The sequence below is a fragment of the Artemia sp. Qi Xiang Cuo genome, chromosome 6 (genome assembly GCF_049724085.1).
Source record: "Artemia sp. Qi Xiang Cuo chromosome 6, ASM4972408v1, whole genome shotgun sequence".
NCBI classification, from domain to species: domain Eukaryota; kingdom Metazoa; phylum Arthropoda; class Branchiopoda; order Anostraca; family Artemiidae; genus Artemia; species Artemia sp. Qi Xiang Cuo.
This window is the reverse complement of record NC_142799.1, coordinates 17,161,394-17,188,497: the sequence shown is the minus strand read 5'-3', so window position 1 is coordinate 17,188,497 and position 27,104 is coordinate 17,161,394. Positions and strand designations below refer to the sequence as shown.

The window sequence follows — 27,104 nt, the reverse complement described above, 5'->3', positions numbered from 1 at the left end:
TAAATACTGTAATCTTAACTATAGTGAAGTTGGGTATGCAAGTTAGTATAGGGAAGAGTTCAATCTTTATTATAATTTTCTAAGAAGTACGCCTCCGTATATTCACTGTGTTGTCGAACATTTTCCATTGCATCTATAAACTGTTCCGCAGTTGCCAATCAATACCTTGGAAGCTTTTCGTTAAACTGACAACATTTCTTTTGGATATTACTATGAAGCTTTGCCAAAGCATTTCTAGCCGACTTTTCAACAGCATCCGCTCTTTCAAAGAGAATTTTAATCTGTAATTTTGAATACTTTTCGTGATCCCGATAGAACATGCGTAAAATGTTTCTCAATTTACAAAGATCAGCCTGCTTTTTTGCCATCTTCTTGTATTTCTGAATGTAATTTTTCCCTTTGTCCTTATGCGTTCTTCGGTACAACCTCGCAGAGAATTTAATTTTTTCATCACAGCTTTTGTCACCCCAGTATCTACCCATTACTCTGGTAGCAACTTTTTTCTTATGTTTGTTTCGGTAATCTATATCGTTATCATACCGTTCCTTGCTCTTTTGTTTTGCTGTCTCAATTTTCGCATGTCTATAAACTACATCATTATAATAACGCTGTTTGTCACTATCAATTTTCGCATCTCGATACGCCTGGTCGGTTGAATACCTTTGCTTTTCTCTTTTCAAGATGCTATCTCTGTTTTTTTGGTAGTACTCTTTTTTTAACTTGCGTGTAGCTTGCTTGATTGAAACCATTATGTAACCATTAGTTGAATTTTTATGTCCCGTATCAAGTATCAAGAACCTAACAAAAAATTAAACTAATTTTTAAATTTTTAGGTATTTTTCTAGTCTAAATTAAAAGATTAAAACTATTGTTCAGACACCATAAATATTTTTGCAGTTTGTAACTTTAGCGATTCTGAACTAAAAACGAAAATAAAATAAAAATTAATTTTTTCAATTTTTACGTCACGTCGCTCATTAAGTCATATATGGTTATTAGTACACAATAGGTTTTAGATATTACGTCATATCACTTATTACGTAATATATGGTTATTAGTAGATAATCGGTAAAATATTCGTTCTTTATTATAATTATATAATACTAACTACATCCAACGACTATGACGTCATTGGTCAATATTGTATATAAGAAATTAAGTTTTTCGTAAAAAATAATTAATTGAAAAAAAAATCAAGTGCAAAAGTTGCTAGATCTAGAGATTTCCTTTAAAATGAGCCATTGAACAACTCTCTACGATGTTCCAGTGCCAAGCTATCTGTGGAAAAGAAGAAAGAAAAAATATCCCGTTTAGGCAGAATGTTGTAGTAGCTGCCACTTTTCTTGATTTTCAAGCCAATATATTTCCCTTGCTGTTCAAGCCAAGGGACAGAAAGTTTCCTATACAGGGGTTTCGGACAAGGCGGTTCTAATGGTGTACTTTTTGTTTTGATCTGACTCCTTTTTTTGGAACTATGGGTTTTTATATTTCTTAACATTGGACGTGATCGTTTCTTACTGGGTTGCTAGCTACCGCTGCAACCCGGAAATAATGTAAACCACCTTATATCAGTTACTATGGGCCAGAGATTGTTCTTTACTGTAACAATGATTAATCTTTAACATTAATTATAATCTTATTTTAGCTACAATGGGCTGGAAGTTTGTTCTTTAATATAAACAAAGTCTAATGGATGCAATGGTCTGTTATTCAAATGATCGTCCTTTAATGTAATTCTTTGTTATTCAAGCCAAAGGGCGGTAAGTTTCCTTTATAGGGGTTTCAGACAAGGCAGTTCTAATGGTGTCCTTTTTTTATCTCACTCTTTTTTTAGGAGTTAGGGGTTTTTATATTTCTTAACATTACACGTGATCGTCTCTTACTAGGTTGCTAGCTACCGCTGCAACCCGGATTCCTTTAAAATGAGCCATTGAACCACTTTCTACGATGTTCCAGTGCCAAGCTATCTATGGAATATGAAGTTTTAATATAAATTTACCACGAACTGTTTGATTGCTCCAAAAATCAAATATCTTTGAAAAGACTGCAGTATGAAAAGACATCAAAAATGCAGTTTTTAGTAGAAAAATTTATTCCGCTTTAAAAATAATTTGTTTAAGTTACAAAAGGTTTTTAGTCCAATTTATTTCCTAAGAAAATGAGCCATTGAACTACTCTCTACGATGTTCCAGTGCCAAGCTACCTGTGGAAAAGAAAGAAAGAAAAAAAAAAGATGCCGTTTAGGCAGAATGCATAGTAGCTGCCACTTTTCTTAATTTTCAAGCCAATATATTTCTCTTGCTGTTCAAGCCAAGGAACAGAAAGTTTCCTATACAGAGGTTTCGAACACGGCGGTTCTAATGGTGTACTTTTTTACCGCTGCAACCCGGATGGGTTCAAATCTTACCGCTGGTATACGATTATGATTTATGTACAAAAATCAAATATCTTTGAAAAGACATTTGCAGTATCAAAAGACATCAAAAATGCAGTTTTTAGTGGAAAAATTTATTCTCTTTTAGAAATAATTTATTTTAGTTACAAAAGATTTTTAACCCAATTAATTTTGTTTAAAATGAGCCATTGAACAATTCTCAACGATGTTCCAGTGCCAAACTATCTGTGGAAAAGAAAGAAGAAAGAAAAAAAATATGCCGTTTAGGTAGAATGTCGTAATAGCTTCCACTTTTCTTGATTTACAAGCCAATATATTTCCCTTTCTGTTCTAGCCAAATGACAGAAAGTTTCCTATACAGGGGTTTCGGACAAGGCGGTTCTAATGGTGTACTTTTTGTTTTTGTCCTACTTTTTTTTATTATTTATGGGTTTTATATTTCTTAACATTGGAAATGATCGTCTCTTACTAGGTTGCTAGCTACCGCTGCAACCTGGATTACTATGGGGCGTGATCGTTTCTTACTAGGTTGCTAGCTATCGCCGCAACCCGGATTCCAGTGTCTATGGGCTATAGTTCGTCCTTTAATGTAATTAACATGGTCTAGGTGTCGTTCTTTATTGTTATTATGTTTGAAACACTGCAGTGTGAAAAGACATCAAAAATGCAGTTTTTGGTGGAAAAATTTATTCTCTTTTAGAAATAATTTATTTTAGTTACCATAAATTTTTAACCCAATTAATTTCCTTTAAAATGAGCTATTGAACAACCCTCTACGATGTTCCAGTGCCAAGCTAGCTGTGGAAAAGAAAAAAAAAATATCCCGTTTGGGGAGAATAACGTGGTTAAAGTCAATTTTCTTGATTTTCAAGCCAATATATTTCCCTTGCTGTTCAAGCCAAGGGACAGAAAGTTTACTATACAGAGGTTTCGGACAAGGCGGTTCTAATGGTGTACTTTTTGTTTTGATCTGACTCATTTGTTAGGAACTATGGGTTTTTATATTTCTTATGGACGTGATCGTCTCTTACTAGGTTGCTAGCTACCACTGCAACCCGGAAAACAGGAAAAAACCTATGGCTTTTTCTAATTTGGAATAGCAAGAGACAAAGTTCGAAGAGTCAGGCATCAAACTAAGTCTAATATGTCCCATGGTTTGTTCTTTATTAGGTTTTCCAATTCTCGTTCTTTACTATAAATTAACATTAATTATAATCTTATTTTAGTTACTATGGGCTGGAAGTTTGTTCTTTACTGTAAATGAGCCATTGAACAACTATATACGATGTTCCAGTGCCATGCTATCTCTGGATACAAAAGAAAAAAAAATATCCCGTTTAGGCAGAATGTTGTAGTAGCTGCCACTTTTCTTGATTTTCTAGCCAATATATTTCCCTTGCTCTTAAAGCGAAGAGACAGCAAATTTTTCTATAGAGGGGTCTCGGACAAGGCGGTTCTGATGGTGTACTTTTTGTTTTGATCTGACTCCTTTGTTAGGAACTATGGGTTTTTGTATTTCTTAACATTGGACGTGATCGTCTCTTACTAGGTTGCTAGCTACCGCTGCAACCCGGATTTGGCTGTCTCAATTTTCGCATGTCTATAATCTTTATCATTGTGATAACACATCTTGCTGTTTTGTTTTGCTCTCTCAATTATTACTTCTCGATACGCCTGGTAGGTTGAATACCTTTGCTTTTTTCTTTTCAAGATACTATTTTTTTTTTTTTTTGTAGTACTGTTTTTTTTAACTTGCGTGTAGCTTGCTTTGATCTAACCATTATGTATTCATGAATGAGACCATTTACAGTTTTGACGTTTCTTATATAGTAATTATGACGTCACGGCGTAATGATTTTATTTCTTGACGTCAAGGCGTAATGGTATTATTTCATGACGTCTTCAGAAACAACAATATAATTTCGTGTTTTTCTATTCACGTCATAGCTCTAATATAAAACTATGATGACATTCATTATTTATCTAGTAGGGTTTCAGACAAGGTAGTTCTAATGATGTACTTTTGTTTTGATCTGACTCTATTTTTAGAAGTTTTGGGTTTTTGTATTTCCTAGCATTGGACTGATCGTCTCTTACTAGGTTGCTAGCTACTACTGCAACCCAAATTCATATATATATATTTATTTATGTGAGGCAGCCTGGTCGAGTGGTCCAAGGCACTGGTGTTAGCCACCAGTCTCTTCGGAGGCGTGGGTTCAAATCTTACCGCTGGTATACGATTATGTTTGAAAGACTGCAGTGTGAAAAGACATAAAAAAATGCAGTTTTTGGTATAAAAATTTATTTTCTTTTAGAAATAATTTATTTTAGTTACTATAGATTTTTAACCCAATTAATTTCCTTTAAAATGAGCCATTGAACAACTATCTACGATGTTCCAGTGCCAAGCTATCTCTGGAAACAAAAGAAAAAAAAATCCCGTTTAGGCAGAATGTTGTAGTAGCTGCCACTTTTCTTGATTTTAAAGCCAATATATTTCCCTTGCTGTTAAAGCCAAGGGACATAAAGTTTACTATAAAGGGGTTTCGGACAAGGCGGTTCTAATAGTGTACTTTTTGTTTTGATCTGACTCCTTAGTTAGGAACTATGGGTTTTTATATTTCTTAACATTGGACGTGATCGTCTCTTACTAGGTTGCTAGCTACCGCTGCAACCCGGATGCCTATATAAGTTATTATAGGCAAGAGTTCGTTCTTTATTATAAATAAAAACATGATACCGCCGATACTTACGAAATTCCAATTTACAGTATCGATCCCTTATGTATGGTCTCCTAGTGATCTTTTTTTTTAATATAACTTCAGTTACTATGGACTAAAGTTCGTTCTTTAATGTAAACTTTTTGTTTTTATCTGACTCCTTTGTTAGGAACTATGGGTTTTTATATTTCTTAACATTGGACGTGATCGTCTCTTACTAGGTTGCTAGCTATCGCTGCAACCAGAAAAAAAACACATTGTGCCCACATCGTTCTTTACTCAGGCAGTGCTAGCGTGCTGCCTATGATAATAAACTGATTACACACAGAAAAAAGCCTACGGCTTTTTCTTCATTTAAATAGTAAGAGACGAGTCTCAAATAATCAAGTAGCTAGCTAATTCCAAAGGTATGCAATTTTTTTTATTCCAATGATCGTTTTTTATTGTAACTAGGTTTCAGCCATCTCTACAGCCATGATACTATTGGAAATTACATAATCCCTATTTATGTTTTAGTTAACATGGGCAAGGTGTCGTTCTTTATTATATATAGACTAAGGTTCGTTCTTTCATGTAAAACTAGCAAAACATTTTTTAAGCCTGATGAAGATTTAACTAATGTGTCAAAAGTAAGGTTGCAAGTCGACAATTTTGTTTTGGCCTTATTATAATTGGTATGGTGAAATCATAATACGCATATGGCTCTTAAATCATACTTCTTTATAGTTCAATATGGTCTAGTGGCTAGGATAGTTAACCTTCACTTAACAGGCTCGGGTTCGATTCCCGGGGTGGGAAAATTTTTAACTCTATAATCTTCAAACATTTGAACCTTTTATAATTTATAATGATGCATAATATAAATACTGTAATCTTAACTATAGTGAAGTTGCGTATGCAAGTTAGTATAGGGAAGAGTTCGATCTTTACTATAATTTCCGTATGGGAAATTTTTACTTATGATGATTTCTTAAGGAATATAATTAGAATTTCTTCATGTAATAAAAATAATTTGTTTTAATTACAAAAGGTTTTTAACCCCATCAATTTCCTTTAAAATGAGCCATTGAACAACTCTCTACGATGTTCCAGTGCAAAGCTATCTGTTGAACTTATACTATAATAAAGTGGCGTATAAAATTTAGTATAGGCAAGAAGTCGTTCTTTATTATACAATACAGGGGTTTTGGACAAGGCGGTTCTAATGGTGTACTTTTGAATTTGATTTGACTCCTTTTTTTTTAGGAACTATGGGTTTTTATATTTCTTAACATTGGACGTGATCGTCTCTTACTAGGTTGCTAGCTACCGCTGCAACCCGGATTAAAGGTAGAACTCTTTCCAATTGATTACAAACAGGAAAAAGCCTACGGCTTTTTCTTCTTTGAAATAGTAAGAGACTAGCCTCAAACAATCAAGTAGCTAACTAAATCAAATGTATGTATTGGGTTTTTATTCCAATGACCGTCTTTATAATATGGACGAGAGATCGTTCTTTACTGTAATAACAGCTTCATAGAAAGGTGGCCTGATAGCAAAACATATCGAAGAGTTTAAGTTTTAGTTTAGAGTTTTAATTTAGAGTATTATGGCGTTTATAATGGCATTATAACGGCATAGTTATGTGAGGCAGCATGGTCGAGCGGTTTAAGGTGCTGGTGTTAGCCACTCTTCAATTCGGAGGCATGGGATTGAATCCCACCGCCGACAGTATTTTATACCAAAGCTAATTATAATCTTGTTTTAGTTACTATGTACTGAAGTTCTTTCTTTACTATATTTTCAATTTAAAATTTAAAAAAGAAACTTGTTTATTTACATTCTAGCTAAAATAATGAAGATAATATGAATGAACCACAGTGTTCAGATTCTTTGGACTTGAGTTCGTTTTTTAACTATAAATACAAACAGGAAAAAGCCTACGGCTTTTTCTTCTTTTAAATAGTAAGAGACGAAACTCAAACAATCAAGAAGCTAACTAAGTCCAATGTATGGAATGGTTTGTTATTTCAGTTATCGTCTTTTAATATAATTAAAAGCACTATCTTTTCAATTTAAAATTTAAAAAAGAAACTTGTTTATTTACATTCTAGCTAAAATAATGAAGATAATATGAATGAACCACAGTGTTCAGTTTCTTTGGACTTGAGTTCGTTTTTTAACTATAAATACAAACAGGAAAAAGCCTACGGCTTTTTCTTCTTTTAAATAGTAAGAGACGAAACTCAAACAATCAAGTAGCTAACTAAGTCCAATGTATGGAATGGTTTGTTATTTCAGTGATCGTCTTTTAATGTAAAGAAAATTATAAAAATACTGTAATCTTAACTATAGTAAAGTTGCGTATGCAAGTTAGTATAGGGAAGAGTTTGATCTTTATTATGCTGGAAACAAAGAAAAGAGAATCTTATATAGTAATTATGACGTCACTGCATCAAAAATACAGTTTTTATTGGAAAAATTTATTCTCTTTTAGAAATAATTTATTTTAGTTACTATAGATTTTTAACCCAATTAATTTCCTTTAAAATGAGCTATTGAACAACCCTCTACGATGTTCCAGTGCCAAGCTATCTCTGGATACAAAAAAAAAGAAAAAAATATCCCTTTTGGGGAGAATAACGTGGTTAAAGTCAATTTTCTTGATTTTCAAGCCAATATATTTCCCTTGCTGTTCAAGCCAAGGGACAGAAAGTTTCCTATACAGGGGTTTCGGACAAGGCGGTTCTAATGGTGTACTTTTTGTTTTGATCTGACTCCTTTTTTAGGAGCTATGGGTTTTTATATTTCTTAACATTGGACGTGATCGTCTCTTACTAGGTTGCTAGCTACCGCTGCAACCCGGATCTCAATTATTACTTCTCGATACGCCTGGTCGGTTGAATACCTTTGTTTTGCTCTCTCAATTATTACTTCTCGATACGCCTGGTCGGTTGAATACCTTTGCTTTTCTCTTTTCAAGATACTATCTCTGTTGTTTGTGTAGTACTGTTTTTTCAAATTGCGTATAGCTTGCTTCGATCTAACCATTATTCTAATCAAGAATGAGAGAATTTACATCTGTGCCGTTCTTAAGTAGTAATTATGACGTCATGGCGTAATGATTTTATTGACGTCAAGGCGCAATGATATTATTTCATGACGTCATCAGAAACAACAATATAATTTCGTGTTTTTCTATTCACTTCATAGCTCTAATATAAAGCTACGACATTCATTATTTATCTAGTAGGGTTTCAGACAAGGTAGTTCTTATGATGTACTTTTGTTTTGATCTTACTCTATTTTTAGGAGTTTTGTTATATTTCTTAGCTGGGGACTGATCGTCTCTTACTAGGTTGCTAGCTACTGCTGCAACCCAAATACACATGTATATTTATTTATGAGAGGCAGCCTGGCCGAGTGGTCCAAGACACTGGTGTTAGCCACCAGTCTCTTCGGAGGAGTGGGTTCAAATCTTACCGCTGGTATACGATTATGTTTGAAAGACTGCAGTGTGAAAAGACATCAAAAATGCAGTTTTTGGTGGAAAAATTTATTCTCTTTTAGAAATAATTTATTTTAGTTACTATAGATTTTTAACCCAATTAATTTCCTTTAAAATGAGCTATTGAACAACCCTCTACGATGTTCCAGTGCCAAGCTATCTGTGGAAAAGAAAAAGAAAAAAAGAAAAAAGAAAAAAATATCCCGTTTGGGGAGAATAACGTGGTTAAAGTCAATTTTCTTGATTTTCCTGCCAATATATTTCCCTTGCTGTTCAAGCCAAGGGACAGAAAGTTTCTTATACAGGGGTTTCGGACAAGGTGGTTCTAATGGTGTACTTTTTGTTTTGATCTGACTCCTCTGTTAGGAACTATGGGTTTTTATATTTCTTAACATTGGACGTGATCGTCTCTTACTAGGTTGCTAGCTACCGCTGCAGCCCGGATATGGTCTCACGCGATTGGAAAAAAAGATTTACATAAAGGATCGATCTAGTCCGGGTTGCAGCGGTAGCTAGCAACCTAGTAAGAGACGATCACGTCCAATGTTAAGAAATATAAAAACCCATAGTTCCTAACAAAGGAGTCAGATCAAAATCCGGGTTGCAGCGGTAGCTAGCAACCTATTACATTAAAGGACGAGCTATAGCCCATAGTAACTGGAATACGGGTTGCAATATTTGCTTGCAACCTACCCGGGTTGAGGCGGTAGCTAGCAACCTAGTAAGAGATGATCACGCCCCATAGTAAAAAATGAAATAGTTACATTGAAAGACGATCATTGGAATAAAAAAAGGATTGTATACATTGGAATAAGTAACAGTAGAGTTGGTCAATGGCTCATTTTAAAGGAAATAAATGGGGTTAAATACCTTTTGTAATTAAACCAAATCATTTTTATCCGGGTTGCAGCGGTAGCTAGTTTTAATAAATAAAGAACGACCTCTTGCCTATACTAAATTTTATACGCCACTTAATTATAGTATAGGTTAGTAATACAACAGATAGCATGGCACTGGAACATCGTAGAGTTGTTCAATGACTCATTTTAAAGGAAATTAATGGGGTTAAAAACATTTTGTAATTAAAACAAATTATTTTTATTACATTAAGAAATTTTCATTATGTTCCTTAAGAAATCATCATAAGTAAAAATTTCCCATACAGAAATTGAACTCAAGAATACTGGGTGAGAGCTATCCCAACCTCTAGACCATATAGGATATATTAATATATTAATATAGCTTTAATTTATAGCTTTAATTAAGTAAATTATCATGGTTGCAGTCTTAGCTAGCAACCTAGTAAGAGACGATCACGTCCAATGTTAATCCGGGTTGCAGCGGTAGCTAGCAATCTAGTAAGAGACGATCACGTCCAATGTTAAGAAATATAAAAACCCATAACTCCTAAAAAAGGAGTCAGATCAAAACAAAATGTACACCATTAGAACCGCCTTATCCGAAACCCCTATAAAGGAAACTTACCGCCCTTTGGCTTGAATAATAAAGAAAATATATTGGCTTGAAAATCAAGAAAATTGACTTCAACCACGTTATTCTCCACAAACGGGATATTTTTTTCTTTCTTTCTTTTGTTTCCAGAGATAGCTTGGCACTGGAACATCGTAGAGAGTTGTTCAATGGCTCATTTTAAATTTAATCTCTAGATCTAGTGCTATTAGTACTTAATTTTGTTTTTAATTAATTATTTTTTACGAAAAACTTAATTTTTTATATACAATATTGATCAATGACGTCATAGTCGTTGGATGTAGTTAGTATTACATAAAGGCTCGATCATCGAATTTAAGCTGAAACTAAGTAATGGACAATTATGCCTCCATATATTCACAGGGATGTATAAGATTTCCCATTACATCTGTAAACTGTTCCACAGTTGCCGGTCCATACCTTGGAAGCTTTTCACTAAACATGCAACATTTATTTTGGATATTACTATGAAGTTTTGCGAAAGCATCTCTAGCTGACTTTTCAACAAAATCTATTCTTTCAGAGAAAATTATTAATCTTTAATTTTGAATATTTTTCGTAATCCCGGTAAAACATTCGTAAAATTTTTCTCAATTTACAAAAATCAGCCTGTGCGTTCTTTGCAGCTTGTGTAAACTGCAAAAATATCCATGGTATCCGAGCAATAGTTTGAATATTTCAATAAAAGCTAGAAAAATACCTTAATTATTATATAGATGATTATTTTAATTATACTTCTTAAGTAATCATTAGTAAAATTTTCCCATACCGGGAATCGAACTCGAGCCAACTGGGTGAGAGCCAGCTATCCTAATCACTAGATCATGTAGGATATACTAAGATATTTGATTAATGACGTTTATCTTAATTTACTTTGTTCTCTTGAGACCATAATATATTTATAGCTATGTTTCCAAACACCTCCTTATATTATGATGTTTCGAGTAGATAGAACCTATCAAAAATACTAATTAATTTTAAAATTTTCAGGTATTTTCTAGTTTTCATTAAACAATAAAAATTATTGCTAAGACACCATAAATCTTTTTGCAGTTTACATAATAACTTTAGCGATCCATGAAACAAAATTTTATAATATAGAATGAACTTTTGCCTATACTAACTTATATACGCAACTTGATCCGGGATGCAGCGGTAGCTTGTAACCTAGTAACAGAAGATCACATCCAATCCCAAAAAATACATTTCTTTAAGGACACAACACTATACAACACTGTAATAGCAAATGGTATTAACATCACCTTAAATACAAAGATCAAAATAGTGTTATTAACTTTATCAAAGTATGTAGATATAGTTATTTTATATATATTAGGTTCTTTAGTTTTAACAAAAAAACTGATTGCTGAATTGAAACTAGATTAATTCCTGAAAATTTCAAATAGAATAATTTTATTTTATGGATGACTAAAGTTATTATGTAAACTGCAAAAGTATTTTCGGTGTCTGAGCAATAATTCTAATTTTTTAATTAAAACTAGAAAAATATCAGAAAATTTTAAAATTAGTTTTTATTTTTGATAGGTTTTCGATACTTGATGCGTGGTTTCAATATAAAGCAATAGTATTGTAATTTGAAACAATGACTAAATATTCAGACATTGCAAATGAGATTCTTATGAGCTTCTCTTCTCAGCTGAAAAACTTGATAACCAATAGTTGGAATCATCTACGTCAAACTCCTGTTGTTGAAGAATCACCTCTTAATTATGATGAGATTAAAGCTATTGCTGATTTTTTATTATCTAAAACAAAGTACAGGTGCCAGATAGGAATTATTTGCGGCTCTGGGTTAAGTGAACTTGGAAACTTATTAGAAAATAGAACCACCATTCATTACGAAAATATACCCCATTTCCCTGTTTCAACCGTTGTTGGGCATAAGGGCCAAATGGTAATAGGGCTGCTTAAAAATGTCCCAGTTGTGTGTATGCAAGGTAGATTTCATCCGTATGAAGGATACCCGACTTGGAAGTGCGCCTTACCGGTTCGAGTCTTGCACGTAATGGGAGTTAAGAGTTTGATCATTAGCAATGCTGCTGGTGGTTTAATGTCCAATCACAAAATTGGCGACATAATGATAATAAAAGACCATGTAAGCATGCCAGGGTTAGCTGGAAGATCTCCATTGGTTGGCCCAAATGATAAAAAATTTGGCACTCGATTCCCCTCAATGCAAGGAGCGTACAATAAAAAATATCGTGAATATGCACTAAAAATTGGTAGCGAAATTGGCTTGAAGGAAAATATTCACGAAGGTGTTTATTGCATGAATGGTGGTCCAGCATATGAGACACCGTCTGAATGCCAAATGCTACTACATACATTAAATATTAATGCTGTAGGAATGTCTACTGTACCAGAAGTTGTCGTAGCTCGCCACTGTGGCATGTTTGTTTTTGCTTTCAGCCTTATTTCGAATAAATGTGTGATGGACACTGATTCTGAAAATTCACCTAATCATTCAGAAGTTATCGCAGCTTGTGAAAGTAGGAAGTCTGACTTGAAGGTTTTCGTGGAGAGAATGGTACTTCAAATAAATGACGACTTGCAATCACTGCCGTCAGAAAATGACAAAGTTTAATGGTAATCATGCAAAGGAGTTTATGTTTTGAGGATATCGAGGACTTATCCTCATTAGAGTCCTGAACAAGTCCAACAAAGATTCGAAAAGAATTTAGTAAGTTCCCTTGCTTGTTTTCTATGTTCTATATATCTATCAAACAGTTCTTGGTAACGAACTGTTTAGTAAGAGTGAATCGTCTCAATAGTAACCGAAACTCTAAAAAACGGAATTCTGATACCAATCGATACATCAAAAGTACATAAAGGATCGACATAGTTCATCATAAAATGTGTTGGTCAAGAGGATGTCATGTAGTAGTTATTAATAGGAGTTTAAAAAGACAAATGTATGAAAATTGTCTTCGGCAGGATTTCAATCTATGACCTTTGGAGCAGAACTCCAACACACTATCCACTGCGCCTCCTAGGATTTCAAGGACACGATTTTAAAATAGTTTATGTTTTTTATTAAAAGATGATCATTGGAATACTAAACCATTGCATATATTGGACTTAGCTGCCTGATTCGTTGAGGTCCCTCTAATACTATTCCAAATAAGAAAAAGCCGTAGGATTCCTTAAAAAAGGTCAGATCAAAGCAAAAAGTACACGCGTAGAACCACCAAACCCCTGCCTTGTCCCAAACCCCTATAAAGGAAACTTACCGCCCTTTGGCTTGAATGACAAAGAAAATATATTGGCTTGAAAATCAAGAAAATTGACTTTAACCTCGTTATTCTCCACAAACGCCATATTTTTTTTCTTCTTTTCCCCAGATAGATTGGCACTAGAACATCGTAAATTGTTCAATGGCTCATGTTAAAGGAAATTTCTAGATCTAGTGCCATTTGTACTTAATTTTTTTTTTAAAATAGAATCAATTTTTTACGAAAAACTTAATTTGTTATGTACATTATTGATCAATGACGTCATAGTCATTGGATGTAGTTAGTACATTATAACTACCCGACGTGTGATTTAATATGTATTTCCAGACCAAAAAATTCAATTTTTTTTATTATATATCTTATTTTTCAGTGTAGAATCGCTAAAGTTATTATGTCAACTGCAAAAATATTTATGATATCTGAACAAAAATTTTAATCTTTTCATTCAAACGAACAAAATACCTGAAAATTTAAAAATTAGTCTTATTTTTTGTTAGGTTATTCGTACTTGATAGGAGACGAAATTATAATAGGATAATTAAAATAGTAATATCCGGGTTGCAGCGGTAGCTAGCAACCTAGTAAGAGACGATCACGTCCAATGTTAAGAAATATAAAAACCCCTAACTACTAGAAAAATAGTCAGATCAAAACAAAAAGTACACCATTCGAACCACCTTGTCCGAAACCCCTATAAAAGAAACTTACCACCCTTTGACTTGAATAACAAAGAAAATATATTGGCTTGAAAATCAAGAAAATTGACTTTAACCACGTTATTCTGCACAAACGGGATATTTTTTCTTTCTTTTGTTTCCAGAGATAGCTTGGCACTGGAACATCGTAGAGAGTTGTTCAATGGCTCATTTTAAAGGAAATCTCTAGATCTAGCGCCTTTTGCACTTAATTTTTTTTTATTAATGATTTTTCACGAAAAACTTAATTTTGTATATACAATATTGATCAATGACGTCATAGTCGTTGGATGTAGTACATAAAGCCTCGATCATCGAATTTAAGCTGAAACTAAGTAAAGGACAATTATGCCTCCATATATTCACAGTGATGTATAAGATTTCCCATTACATCTGTAAACTGTTCCACAGTTGCCGGTCCATACCTTGGAAGCTTTTCACTAAACATGCAACATTTCTTTTGGATATTACTATGAAGTTTTGCGAAAGCATCTCTAGCTGACTTTTCAACAAAATCTATTCTTTCAGAGATAATTTTAATCTTTAATTTTGAATATTTTTGGTAATCCCGGTAAAACATTCGTAAAATTTTTCTCAGTTTACAAAGATCAGCCTGTGCGTTCTTTGCAGCTTGTGTAAACTGCAAAAATATCCATGGTATCCGAGCAATAGTTTGAATATTTCAGTACAAGCTGGAAAAATACCTTAAAATGTTAAAATTAGTTTTATTTTTGGTTAGGTTCTAACTACCCGATGTGGGATTGACTATGTATTTTCAGACCAAAAAATTACATTTTTTAATATATATTTTATTTTTCAGTTTAGAATCGATAAAGTTATTATGTAAACTGCAAAAATATTTATGATATCAGAGCAATAATTTTAATCTTTTCATTCAAACTAACAAAATACCTGAAAATTTAAAAATTAGTTTTATTTTTTGTTAGGTTATGGATACCTGATACGAGTTATAAGAAGTGTTAATTAGATGAAAATATTATTTCTTGTTTTGTAATAAGATGCCTTCTAAGCGAGTTATTATACGTAATTTAAAAAAAACAGTACTATACAAAAAACAGAGACAACATCTTGGAAAGAAAAAAGCAAAGGTATTCAACTGACAAGTTACAGTAAGGACCGAAGTCTATCTCATAGTAACTGATGCAACAGGAAAAAAAGAGGTATGTGGTATATCTGGGTTGCAGCGGTAGCTAGCAACCTAGTAAGAGACGATCATGCCCCATAGTAAAAACTAAAGTAACCATAATTCCTGAAAAAAGATTTAGATCAAAACAAGAAAGATACTATTCGAACCGCCTTGTCCAAAACTTCTATATAGCAAACTTACCGTCCTATAGGTTGAATAACAAAGACAATATATTTGCTTGAAAATCAAGAAAATTGACTTTAACCACTATATTCTCCACAAACGGCATCTTTTTTTCTTTACGCTTTTTTTCTCCTCTAGCTAGCTGCTGGGCACTGGAAAATCAGAGATAGCTGTATAATGGCTCATTTTAAAGGAAATTGCTGCATCTAGTGCCTTTTGTAATTAAAAATAAAATATTTTTTAAAGTAGAATCAATTTTGTAAAAAAACAGCATTTTTGATGTATTTTCATACTGCAGTCTTTTCAAAGATACTTGATTTTGTTTACATAAAGGACCGATATAGTTTATCATAAATGGTATTTGTCAATTAGGTTTTTATTATATAATTATCCATTATTATGTAAAATGAAGTAATTTTTGGTGGTTCCGGGTTGCAGCGGTAGCTAGCAACCTAGTAAGAGACGATCACGTCCAATGTTAAGAAATATAAAAACCCCTAACTCCTAGAAAAATTAGTTTTATTTTTGGTTAGGTTCTAACTACCCGATGTGGGATTGACTATGTATTTTCAGACCAAAAAATTACATTTTTTAATATATATTTTATTTTTCAGTTTAGAATCGCTAAAGTTATTATGTAAACTGCAAAAATATTTATGATAACTGAGCAATAATTTAAATTTTTTCATTCAAACTAACAAAATACCTGAAAATTTAAAGATTAGTTTTATTTTTTGTTAGGTTATGGATACCTGATACGAGTTATAAGAAGTGTTAATTAGATGAAAATATTATTTCTTGTTTTGTAATAAGATGCCTTCTAAGCAAGTTATTATACGTAATTTAAAAAAACAGTACTATACAAAAAACAGAGACAACATCATGGAAAGAAAAAAGCAAAGGTATTCAACTGACAAGGCGTATCGAGAAGTAATAATTGAGAGAGCAAAACAAAACAGCAAGATGTGTTATCACAATGATGAAGATTATAGACATGCAAAATTGAGACAGCCCAACAAAAGAGTAAGGAACGGTATGATAATGATGAAGATTACCGAAACAAACATAAGAAAAAAGTTGCTACCAGAATAATGGGTAGATACTGGGGTGACAAAAGCTATAATGAAAAAATTAAATTCTCTGCGAGGTTGTACCGAAGAACGCATAAGGACAAAGGGAAAAATTACATTCAGAAATACAAGAAGATGGCAAAAATGCAGGCTGATCTTTGTAAATTGAGAAACATTTTACGCATGTTTTATCGGGATCACGAAAAGTATTCAAAATTACAGATTAAAATTCTCTTTGAAAGAGCGGATGCTGTTAAAAAGTCGGCTAGAAATTCTTTGGCAAAGCTTCATAGTAATATCCAAAAGAAATGTTGTCAGTTTAACGAAAAGCTTCCAAGGTATGGATTGGCAACTGCGGAACAGTTTATAGATGCAATGGAAAATGTTCGACAACACAGTGAATATACGGAGACGTACTTCTTAGAATCCGGGTTGCAGCGGTAGCTAGCAACCTAGTAAGAGACGATCACGTCCAATGTTAAGAAATATAAAAACCCATAGTTCTTAAAAAAAGAGTCAGATCAAAACAAAAAGTACACCATTAGAACCGCCTTGTCCGAAACCCCTGCATAGTAAAATTTCTGTCCCTTGGCTTGAACAGCAAGGGAAATATATTGGCTTGAAAATCAAGAAAAGTGGCAGCTACTACAACATTCTGCCTAAACGGGATATTTTTTTCTTTTTTTCTTTTTTTTTTCTTTTGTATCCAGAGATAGCTTGGCACTGGAACATCGTAGAGGGTTGTTCAATAGCTCATTTTAAAGGAAATTAATTGGGTTAAAGATCTATAGTAACTAAAATAAATTATTTCTAAAAGAGAATAAATTTTTCCACCAAAAACTGCATTTTGATGTCTTTTCACACTGCAGTCTTTCAAACATAATCGTATACCAGCGGTAAGAATTGAACCCACGCCTCTGAAGAGACTGGTGGCTAACACCAGTGCCTTGGACCACTCGGCCAGGCTGCCTCTCATAAATAAATATATATGTGAATTTGGGTTGCAGCAGTAGCTAGCAACCTAGTAAGAGACGATCAGTCCAATGCTAAGAAATATAAAAACCCAAAACTCCTAAAAATAGAGTCAGATCAAAACAAAAGTACATCATTAGAAATACCTTGTCTGAAACCCTACTAGATAAATAATGAACGTCATCATAGTTTTATATTAGAGTTATGACGTGAATAGAGTGACGTCATAATTAGTATATAAGGAAAGTCAAAACTGAAAATTCTTTCATTCTTGATTAGAATAATGGTTAGATCAAAGCAGGCTATACGCAAGTTGAAGAAAGAGTACTACACAAACAACAGAGATAGTAACTTGAAAAGAAAAAAGCAAAGGTATTCAACCGACCAGGCGTATCGAGAAGTAATAATTGAGAGAGCAAAACAAAACAGCAAGATGTGTTATCACAATGATGAAGATTATAGACATGCAAAAATTGAGACAGCCAAACAAAAGATCAAGGAACGGTATGGTAATGATGAACATTACAGAGAAGCAAGAATTGAGCAGGCTAAACAAAAGATCAAGGAGCGTTATCACAATGATAAACTTTATAGAGAAGCAACAATTGAGCAGGCTAGACAAAAGAGCAGGGAACGTTATCACAATGATGAAGTAATAAAGAACGATCTTATGCCTATACTAAATTTTATACGCCACTGAATTATAGTATAGGTTAGTAATTCCACAGATTTATATTAAAGGAAGATCATTAGAAAAGCACACCATTGCATATATTGGACTGAGCTAGATCTGGAATTTACATTATTTATAGTACCGGGAGCCTGGAGGCTTTGCTGCTGGGCCCCAGCACTCGGCACGTGGCAGGCTTTTACATATATATAGATTCTATATATATGAATTCTGATTGTCACTTGTCTTCTAACCGCAGACAATTTGTTGTCTTTATAATAAAGAACGACCTCTTGCCTATACTAAATTTTATAGGCCACTTAACTATAGTATAGGCTAGTACAGTTATATTTAATTACATTATCCGGGTTGCAGCGGTAGCTAGCATCCTAGTAAGAGACGATCACGTCCAATGTTAAGAAATATAAAAACCCCTAACTCCTAAAAGAGAGTCAGGTAAAAACAAAAAGTACACCATTAGAACCACCTTGTCGGAAACCCCTGTATAGTTAACTTTCTGTCCCTTGGCTTGAACAGCAAGGGAAATATATTGGCTTGAAAATCAAGAAAAGTGGCAGCTACTACAACATTCTGCCTAAACGGGATATTTTTTTTTCTTTTTTCTTTCTTATCCACAGATAGCTTGGCACTGGAACATCGTAGATAGTTGTTCAATAGCTCATTTTAAAGCAAATTAATTGGGTTAAAAATCTTTAGTAACTAAAATAAATTATTTCTAAAAAAGAATAAATTTTTCCACCAAAAACTACATTTTTGATGTCTTTTCATGCTGCAGTCTTTTCAAAGATATTTGATTTTTGTACATAAATCATAATCGTATACCACCGGTAAGATTTGAACCCACGCCTCCGAAGAGACTGGTGTTCCTAAACATAGAGTCATATCAAAACAAAAGTACATCATTATCCGGGTTGCAGCGGTAGCTAGCAACCTAGTAAGAGACGATCACGTCCAATGTTAAGATATATAAAAACCCATAGTTCCTAACAGAGGAGTCAGATCAAAACAAAAAGTACACCATTAGATTCGCCTTGTCCGAAACCCCTGTATAAAAAACTTTCTGTCCCTTGGCTTGAACAGCAAGGGAAATATATTGGCATGAAAATCAAGAAAATTGACTTTAACCACGTTATTCTCCCCAAACGGGATATTTTTTTCTTTTTTCTTTTTTTTTCTTTTTCTTTTCCACAGATAGCTTGGCACTGGAACATCGTAGAGGGTTGTTCAATAGCTCATTTTAAAGGAAATTAATTGGGTTAAAAATCTATAGTAACTAAAATAAATTATTTCTAAAAGAGAATAAATTTTTCCACCAAAAACTGCATTTTTGATGTCTTTTCACACTGCAGTCTTTCAAACATAATCGTATACCAGCGGTAAGATTTGAACCTTACAATAAAGAACGAACTCTTGCCTTTATTAACTTGCATAGGCAACCGGGTTGCAGCGGTAGCTAGCAACCTAGTAAGAGACGATCACGTCTAATGTTAAGAAATATAAAAACCCATAACTCCTAAATCTGGGTTGTCAATCCGGGTTGCTCGTCTCTTACTATTTCAAAGAAGAAAAAGCCGTAGGCTTTTTCCTGTTTGTTATCAGGGTTGCAGTTTATATAAAGAACATACTCTATTCAGCAGTAACTGAAATATTAAACTGAAGTTTAATTTGAAATATGCATGATTACGCAGCACACTTATCTTTTAACAAGATAATATAAAACTATGAAGACTAATCGAGATAATACCAATATAACATCATCTTGCATATGAAGATCTAGTTTTTTTTCAAATCATGGTTGCAGCTAGAGTTGCAACCTTGTGAGGGTGAACCACAGCCCATACTAACCAAAAGCTAAAAATAGTGTATGAAAAAAAATGCTTAACGAGAAAAATTGCTATCTAACACTGATTCAGGAATGGAAACTATTATTTCGGTCATCAGGGTTGCAGTGCTTGCTACAACCTAGTTAAAGGCAAGCCGCAGTCCAAAGTAAACAAAACATAAAAACGCCTTTAAAAAAAACTGCCTAATGAGATATCTAAATGAGAACACGCCTGAATATTCACGTTTACTCACCGATATCTTTGACAATGAATTTACCATATATATTCCAGTGAACAATAAAAATGGTCGTTAGTTGATATAAATACACTGACGAAACTACATGAAAATAGACATTTGTTTTTCGTCCTGAGCAATTCAAAACCCGTACTAGGGCAGGCCATGCTGAAGTATGGTGTTGACAAGGAATTCATCAACCTCATATCTGAGCTCTCTAAATTTCACTGAAGTCAATGTTTAATTGCCAGAACTAGTTAAGCAACAGACAAAGCAACATCGTTCTATTGTATGTGCTCTAGCAGTCAAAAACAAGGGACAAGATTTAAAAATCAAAAGAAAATGTCTTTTCCAAGCGGGCAGTAGTTACATTAAAGAACGAACTGTAGTCCATAGCAACTGAAGTATAATAAAGAACGAACCTTGGCTCATAGTAACTGAAATATTCATTGATAGTTTAATGGTAGTATTATCATCGGTACATTTTTCTTGGGTATCGGGCAATTTTTGACTTACTTAGTTGTCTGATTCCCTGAAATTCGTCTCTTGCTTTTTAAACTAGGAAAAAGCTGTATGCTTTTTCCTGTTTGTTTACATTAAGGAAGGAACTGTAATTTACATAAAGAATCGATAAAGTTCATCATTAATGATGTCACTCAAGAGAATTTTATGAATTAGATATTAATAGTAGTTTTGTTTAGACTTTAAATTGACAAATGTGTAAAAACTGCCTGCGGCAGGAATTAAACCTGCAACCTTCAGGGTACAATTCCAATAAGCTCTTCACTGCACCAAGCAGGCTTCCGAGGACACAGTTTTAAAGTGGTTTATCATAGGCAGCGCGCTAGCGCTGCCTAAGTAAAGAACGATGTGGGCACATTGTGTGTTTTTTTTGGTTGTCCATACCCGGGCACTTCGTATCGAAGGAGTTGTCCTAGAAACTTCGAAAACGGCTCATTCGATTGGAAATTGGAGTGGCTCATGCCCTTTTGAATAGTCGAAAGTGATTGGAGGGGAAGTCGCCCCCCCCCCCACGCCGATCAGTCCCCCAAACCCATACAATCAAAACTTTGAGATAGCCATTTTGTTCAGCGTAGTTAATTTCCAGATAAAAAATATGTTTTTGAGGAGGACACTCAACCCTCAGAGCAAGGTTTTAAGTTATGCCCTGGGGGCATATAAGGTTTTCTATAGAAGGCGTTGTCGTAGAAACTTCAAAAGAGGCTCATTCGATTGGAAATTCAAATGGCTAGTACCCTTTTTAATAGTCGAAAGTAATCGAAGGGTAACTAGCCCCCCCCGCCCATCAATCCCCCAAACACATCCAAAATCAAGATTTTGAGATAGCCATTTTGTTCAACGTAGTTGATTTCCAAATAGAAAATATATTTTTGAGGAGGACACTCCCCCACAACCCTCAGGGCAAGGGTTTTAAGTTATGCCCTGGGGGCATATAAGGTTTTTATAGAAGCCGTTGTCGTAGAAACTTCAAAAAATGCTCATTCGATTGGAAATTCAAAGAGCTAGTGCCCTTTTTAATAGTCGATAGTGATAGGAGGGCAACTAGCCCCCCCCCCATGCCCATCATTCCCCCAAACACATCCAATCAACATTTTTAGATAGCCATTTTATTCAACGTAGTTGAAAGTTTTTAATAGTTGAAAGTGATTTGAGGGCAACTAGCCCCCCTCTCTCTCCCACCTTTTCCCCAAACACATCCAATCAAAATTTTTAGATAGCCATTTTGTTCAGTGTTGTGGATTTCCAGATAGAAATTATGTTTTTGAGGAGGACACTCCCCCACAGTTCTCATGGCAAGGGTTGTAAGTTATGCCCTGGGGGCATATAAGGTTTTTATAGAACGTGTCGTCGTAGAAACTTCAAAAAGGGCTCATTCGATTGGAAATTCAAATGGCTAGTGCCCTTTTTAATAGTCGAAAATGATTGGAAAGCAACTACCACCCCTTCCACGCCCACCATTTCCCCAAACACATCCAATCAAAATTTTTAGATAGCCATTTTGTTTCACGCAGTTTAAGGTTCAGGAAATTATACCTTTGAGCAGGTACAATAAAGAACGACACCTAGCCCATGTTAACTGAAACATAAATAGGGATAATGAAATTCCATCAGTATCATGGCTGTAGAGATGGCTGAAACCTAGTAAAAAACAATATATAAGAGATCAATGTCAGTCAAGAGGATCTAATGAGGTTTATAGTTAAGTCCAGGTTGCAGCGGTAGCTAGCAACCTAGTAAGAGACGATCACGTCCAATGTTAAGAAATATAAAAACCCATAGTTCCTAAAAAAGGAGTCAGATCAAAACAAAAAGTACACCATTAGAACCGCCTTGTCCGAAACCCCTGTATAGGAAACTTTCTGTCACTTGGCTTGAACAGAAAGGGAAATATATTGGCTTGAAAATCAAGAAAAGTGGCAGCTACTACAACATTCTTCCTAAACGGGATATTTTTTTCTTTTTTTCTTTTTTTCTTTGTTTCCAGAGATAGCTTGCCACTGGAACATCGTAGAGGGTTGTTCAATGGCTCATTTCAAAAGGAAATTAATTGGGTTAAAAACCTTTTGTAACTAAAATAAATTATTTCTAAAAGAGAATAAATTTTTCCACCAAAAACTGCATTTTCGATGTCTTTTCACACTGCAGTCTTTCAAACATAATCGTATACCTGCGGTAAGATTTGAACCCACGCCTCCGAAGAGACTGGTGGCTAACACCAGTGCCTTGGACCACTCGGCCAGGTTGCCTCTCATAAATAATATATATGTGAATCCGGGTTGCAGCAGTAGCTAGCAATCTAGTAAGAGACGATCAGTCCAATGCTAAGAAATATAACAAAACTCCTAAAAATAGAGTCAGATCAAAACAAAAGTACATCATTAGAATTACCTTGTCTGAAACCCTACTAGATAAATATTGAATGTCGTCATAGTTTTATATTAGAGCTTTGACGTGAATAGAAAAACACGAAATTATATTGTTGTTTCTGAAGACGTCATGAAATAATATCATTGCGCTATGACGTCAATAAAATCATTACGCTGTGACGTCATAATTACTATATAAGAAGCGTCAGAACTGTAAATGTTCACATTCATAATTACATAATGGTTTCAATCAAGCAAGCTGCACGCAAATTGAAAAAAAAAGTACTACACAAACAACAGAGATAGTATCTTGAAAAGAAAAGAGCAAAGGTATTCAACCGACCAGGCGTATCGAGAAGTAATCAAGCAAAACAGCAAGATGTGTTATCACAATGATGAAGATTATAGACATGCAAAAATTGAGACAGCCAAACAAAAGATCAAGGAACGGTATGGTAATGATGAAGATTACAGAGAAGCAACAATTGAGCAGGCTAGACAAAAGAGCAAGGAACGGTATGATAATGATGATTACAATAAGGAACGAACTGAACCCATAGTAACTTAAGTATTAAATCATTACAGTAAAGAACGATCTCTCGCCAATAGTAACTGATATACGGTGGCTCCAGGCGTAGCTACAAGTGCATAAAAGGATCGATATGGTTCATCGTAAATGTTACTATTTAAGAACGACAAAGATGTAAATGGTATCATTCATGATTACATAATGGTTAGATCATCCTTACAGTAAAGAACGACAACCTAGTAAGAGACGATCACGTCCAATGTTACGAAATATAAAAACTCCCTAAACGGGATATTTTTTTTTCTTTTTTCTTTCTTATCCACAGATAGCTTGGCACTGGAACATCGTAGAGAGTTGTTCAATAGCTCATTTTAAAGCAAATTAATTGGGTTAAAAATCTTTAGTAACTAAAATAAATTATTTCTAAAAGAGAATAAATTTTTCCACCAAAAACTACATTTTTGATGTCTTTTCATGCTGCAGTCTTTTCAAAGATATTTGATTTTTGTACATAAATCATAATCGTATACCACCGGTAAGATTTGAACCCACGCCTCCGAAGAGACTGGTGTTCCTAAACATAGAGTCATATCAAAACAAAAGTACATCATTATCCGGGTTGCAGCGGTAGCTAGCAACCTAGTAAGAGACGATCACGTCCAATGTTAAGATATATAAAAACCCATAGTTCCTAACAGAGGAGTCAGATCCAAACAAAAAGTACACCATTAGATTCCGCCTTGTCCGAAACCCCTGTACAAGAAACTTTCTGTCCCTTGGCTTGAACGGCAAGGGAAATATATTGGCATGAAAATCAAGAAAATTGACTTTACCCACGTTATTCTCCCCAACCGGGATATTTTTTTCTTTTTTCTTTTTTTTTCTTTTTCTTTTCCACAGATAGCTTGGCACTGGAACATCGTAGAGGGTTGTTCAATAGCTCATTTTAAAGGAAATTAATTGGGTTAAAAATCTATAGTAACTAAAATAAATTATTTCGAAAAGAGAATAAATTTTTCCACCAAAAACTGCATTTTCGATGTCTTTTCACACTGCAGTCTTTCAAACATAATCGCATACCAGCGGTAAGATTTGAACCCACTCCTCCGAAGAGACTGGTGGCTAACACCAGTGCCTTGGACCACTCGGCCAGGCTGCCTCTCATAAATAACTATATATGTGAATTTGGGTTGCAGCAGTAGCTATCCGGGTTGCAGCGGTAGCTAGCAACCTAGTAAGAGACGATCACGTCCAATGTTAAGAAATATAAAAACCCATAGTTCTTAAAAAAAGAGTCAGATCAAAACAAAAAGTACACCATTAGAACCGCCTTGTCCGAAACCCCTGCATAGTAAAATTTCTGTCCCTTGGCTTGAACAGCAAGGGAAATATATTGGCTTGAAAATCAAGAAAAGTGGCAGCTACTACAACATTCTGCCTAAACGGGATATTTTTTTCTTTTTTTCTTTTTTTTTCTTTTGTATCCAGAGATAGCTTGGCACTGGAACATCGTAGAGGGTTGTTCAATAGCTCATTTTAAAGGAAATTAATTGGGTTAAAAATCTATAGTAACTAAAATAAATTATTTCTAAAAGAGAATAAATTTTTCCACCAAAAACTGCATTTTGATGTCTTTTCACACTGCAGTCTTTCAAACATAATCGTATACCAGCGGTAAGAATTGAACCCACGCCTCTGAAGAGACTGGTGGCTAACACCAGTGCCTTGGACCACTCGGCCAGGCTGCCTCTCATAAATAAATATATATGTGAATTTGGGTTGCAGCAGTAGCTAGCAACCTAGTAAGAGACGATCAGTCCAATGCTAAGAAATATAAAAACCCAAAACTCCTAAAAATAGAGTCAGATCAAAACAAAAGTACATCATTAGAAATACCTTGTCTGAAACCCTACTAGATAAATAATGAACGTCATCATAGTTTTATATTAGAGTTATGACGTGAATAGAGTGACGTCATAATTAGTATATAAGGAAAGTCAAAACTGAAAATTCTTTCATTCTTGATTAGAATAATTTATAGTAAAGAACGAACTCTTGCCCTTAGTTACCTACTATGTCTTGTCAAATTAGCTAATTAATTTAATCTAATTTTGTTTAAAAATAATTCCCACACCGGGATTCGAACCCAAGACAATTAATTGAAAGTCAATTACCCTAAACCACTAAACCATATGAGATATATATAGAAAGCGAATTAATTGTTTTATGATCTCTTATAGCATAAATTTCATCGGATATAGTTATAATAAAGAACGACCTCTTGCCTATACTAAATTATATACGCCACTTAACTATAGTATAGGTTAGTAATTCCACAGATAGCTTGGCACTATAACATCGTAGAGAGTTGTTCAATAGCTCATTTTCAAGGAAACTATCGGGGTTAAAAACCTTTTGTAATTAAAACCAATTATTTTTAAAATAAAATCAGTTTCTTATTTTATAATAAAGAACGACCTCTTGCCTATACTAAATTATATAGGCCACTTAACTATAGTATAGGTTAGTAAATTTACATTAAAAGACGATCACTGAAATAACAAACCATTCCATACATTGGACTTGCTTGACACTGGAACATCGTAGAGAGTTGTTCAATGGCTAATTTTAAACATATTTCATATTAAAGATTGATCAATGATTATATAAAGGACCGATATAGTTCATCATAAATATTATTTGTCAATTATTACAATATTACATAAAGGACCGATATAGATCATCATAAATGGTGTTTGTCAATACGTTGTTTTTTATATTTCAGGCAAAGTGTTGGTAATTTTGATATATAGACGTTTCTGACAAGGCGGTTCTAAAAGTGTGTTTCTTGTTTCAATCTGAATTTACTTAAACGATCGAAATAGTTCATCATAAATTACATTAAAAGATAATAATTGAAATAACAAGTCATTGCATACATTGGGCTTAGGTAGCTACTTGATTGTTTGAGACCTAAGTTACAGTAAAGAACAAACTTCCAGCCCATAGCAACGAGAATAAGATGTTTGCTTTGGTATCAAATACTACCAGCGGTAAGATTTGAACCCACGCCTCCAAAAAGACTGGTGGCTAGGACCACTCGGGCACGCTACTTCTAATAACTATGTGAATCCGTGTTGCATCAGTAGCTAGCAACCTAGTAAGAGGAAAAACCCAGAACTCCTAAAAATAGAGTCAGATAAAAAAAAGTACATCATTAGAACCACCTTGTCTGAAACCCTACTAGATAAATAATGAATGTCGTCATAGTTTTATTAGAACTATGACTTGTAAAATTAGTATAGAAATAAGTGACTGATATCAGTTTTTGAAAGAGACACGATTTCAAAGCTTCAAAAATGTTAAAAATAGCCAAACGTTAGATGGCACTGGTGCGCTGACTTGAGAATTCTTTGTCCCAAGGGGCACGGGTTCGATCCCTGCAGTGGGCAGTTATTTGAGTTTGGGTCGCGGGTCAGTGGTGTGACTCTGTAAGCTTAGCCAGAGTCGACCCAGCTCTAAAT

At 34.1% G+C, this 27,104-nt stretch overlaps 1 protein-coding gene and 1 pseudogene across 2 annotated transcripts in view; both read left to right on the top strand.

Annotated features, from left to right (window-relative positions):
• The window catches only part of LOC148950926 (calcium release-activated calcium channel protein 1-like), a 154,610-nt gene that overhangs the window by 64,988 nt on the left and 62,518 nt on the right, over positions 1–27,104 (top strand). The gene's annotated exons all lie outside the window — the stretch shown is intronic.
• LOC148950927 (purine nucleoside phosphorylase pseudogene) lies at positions 11,697–12,698 on the top strand (annotated as a pseudogene).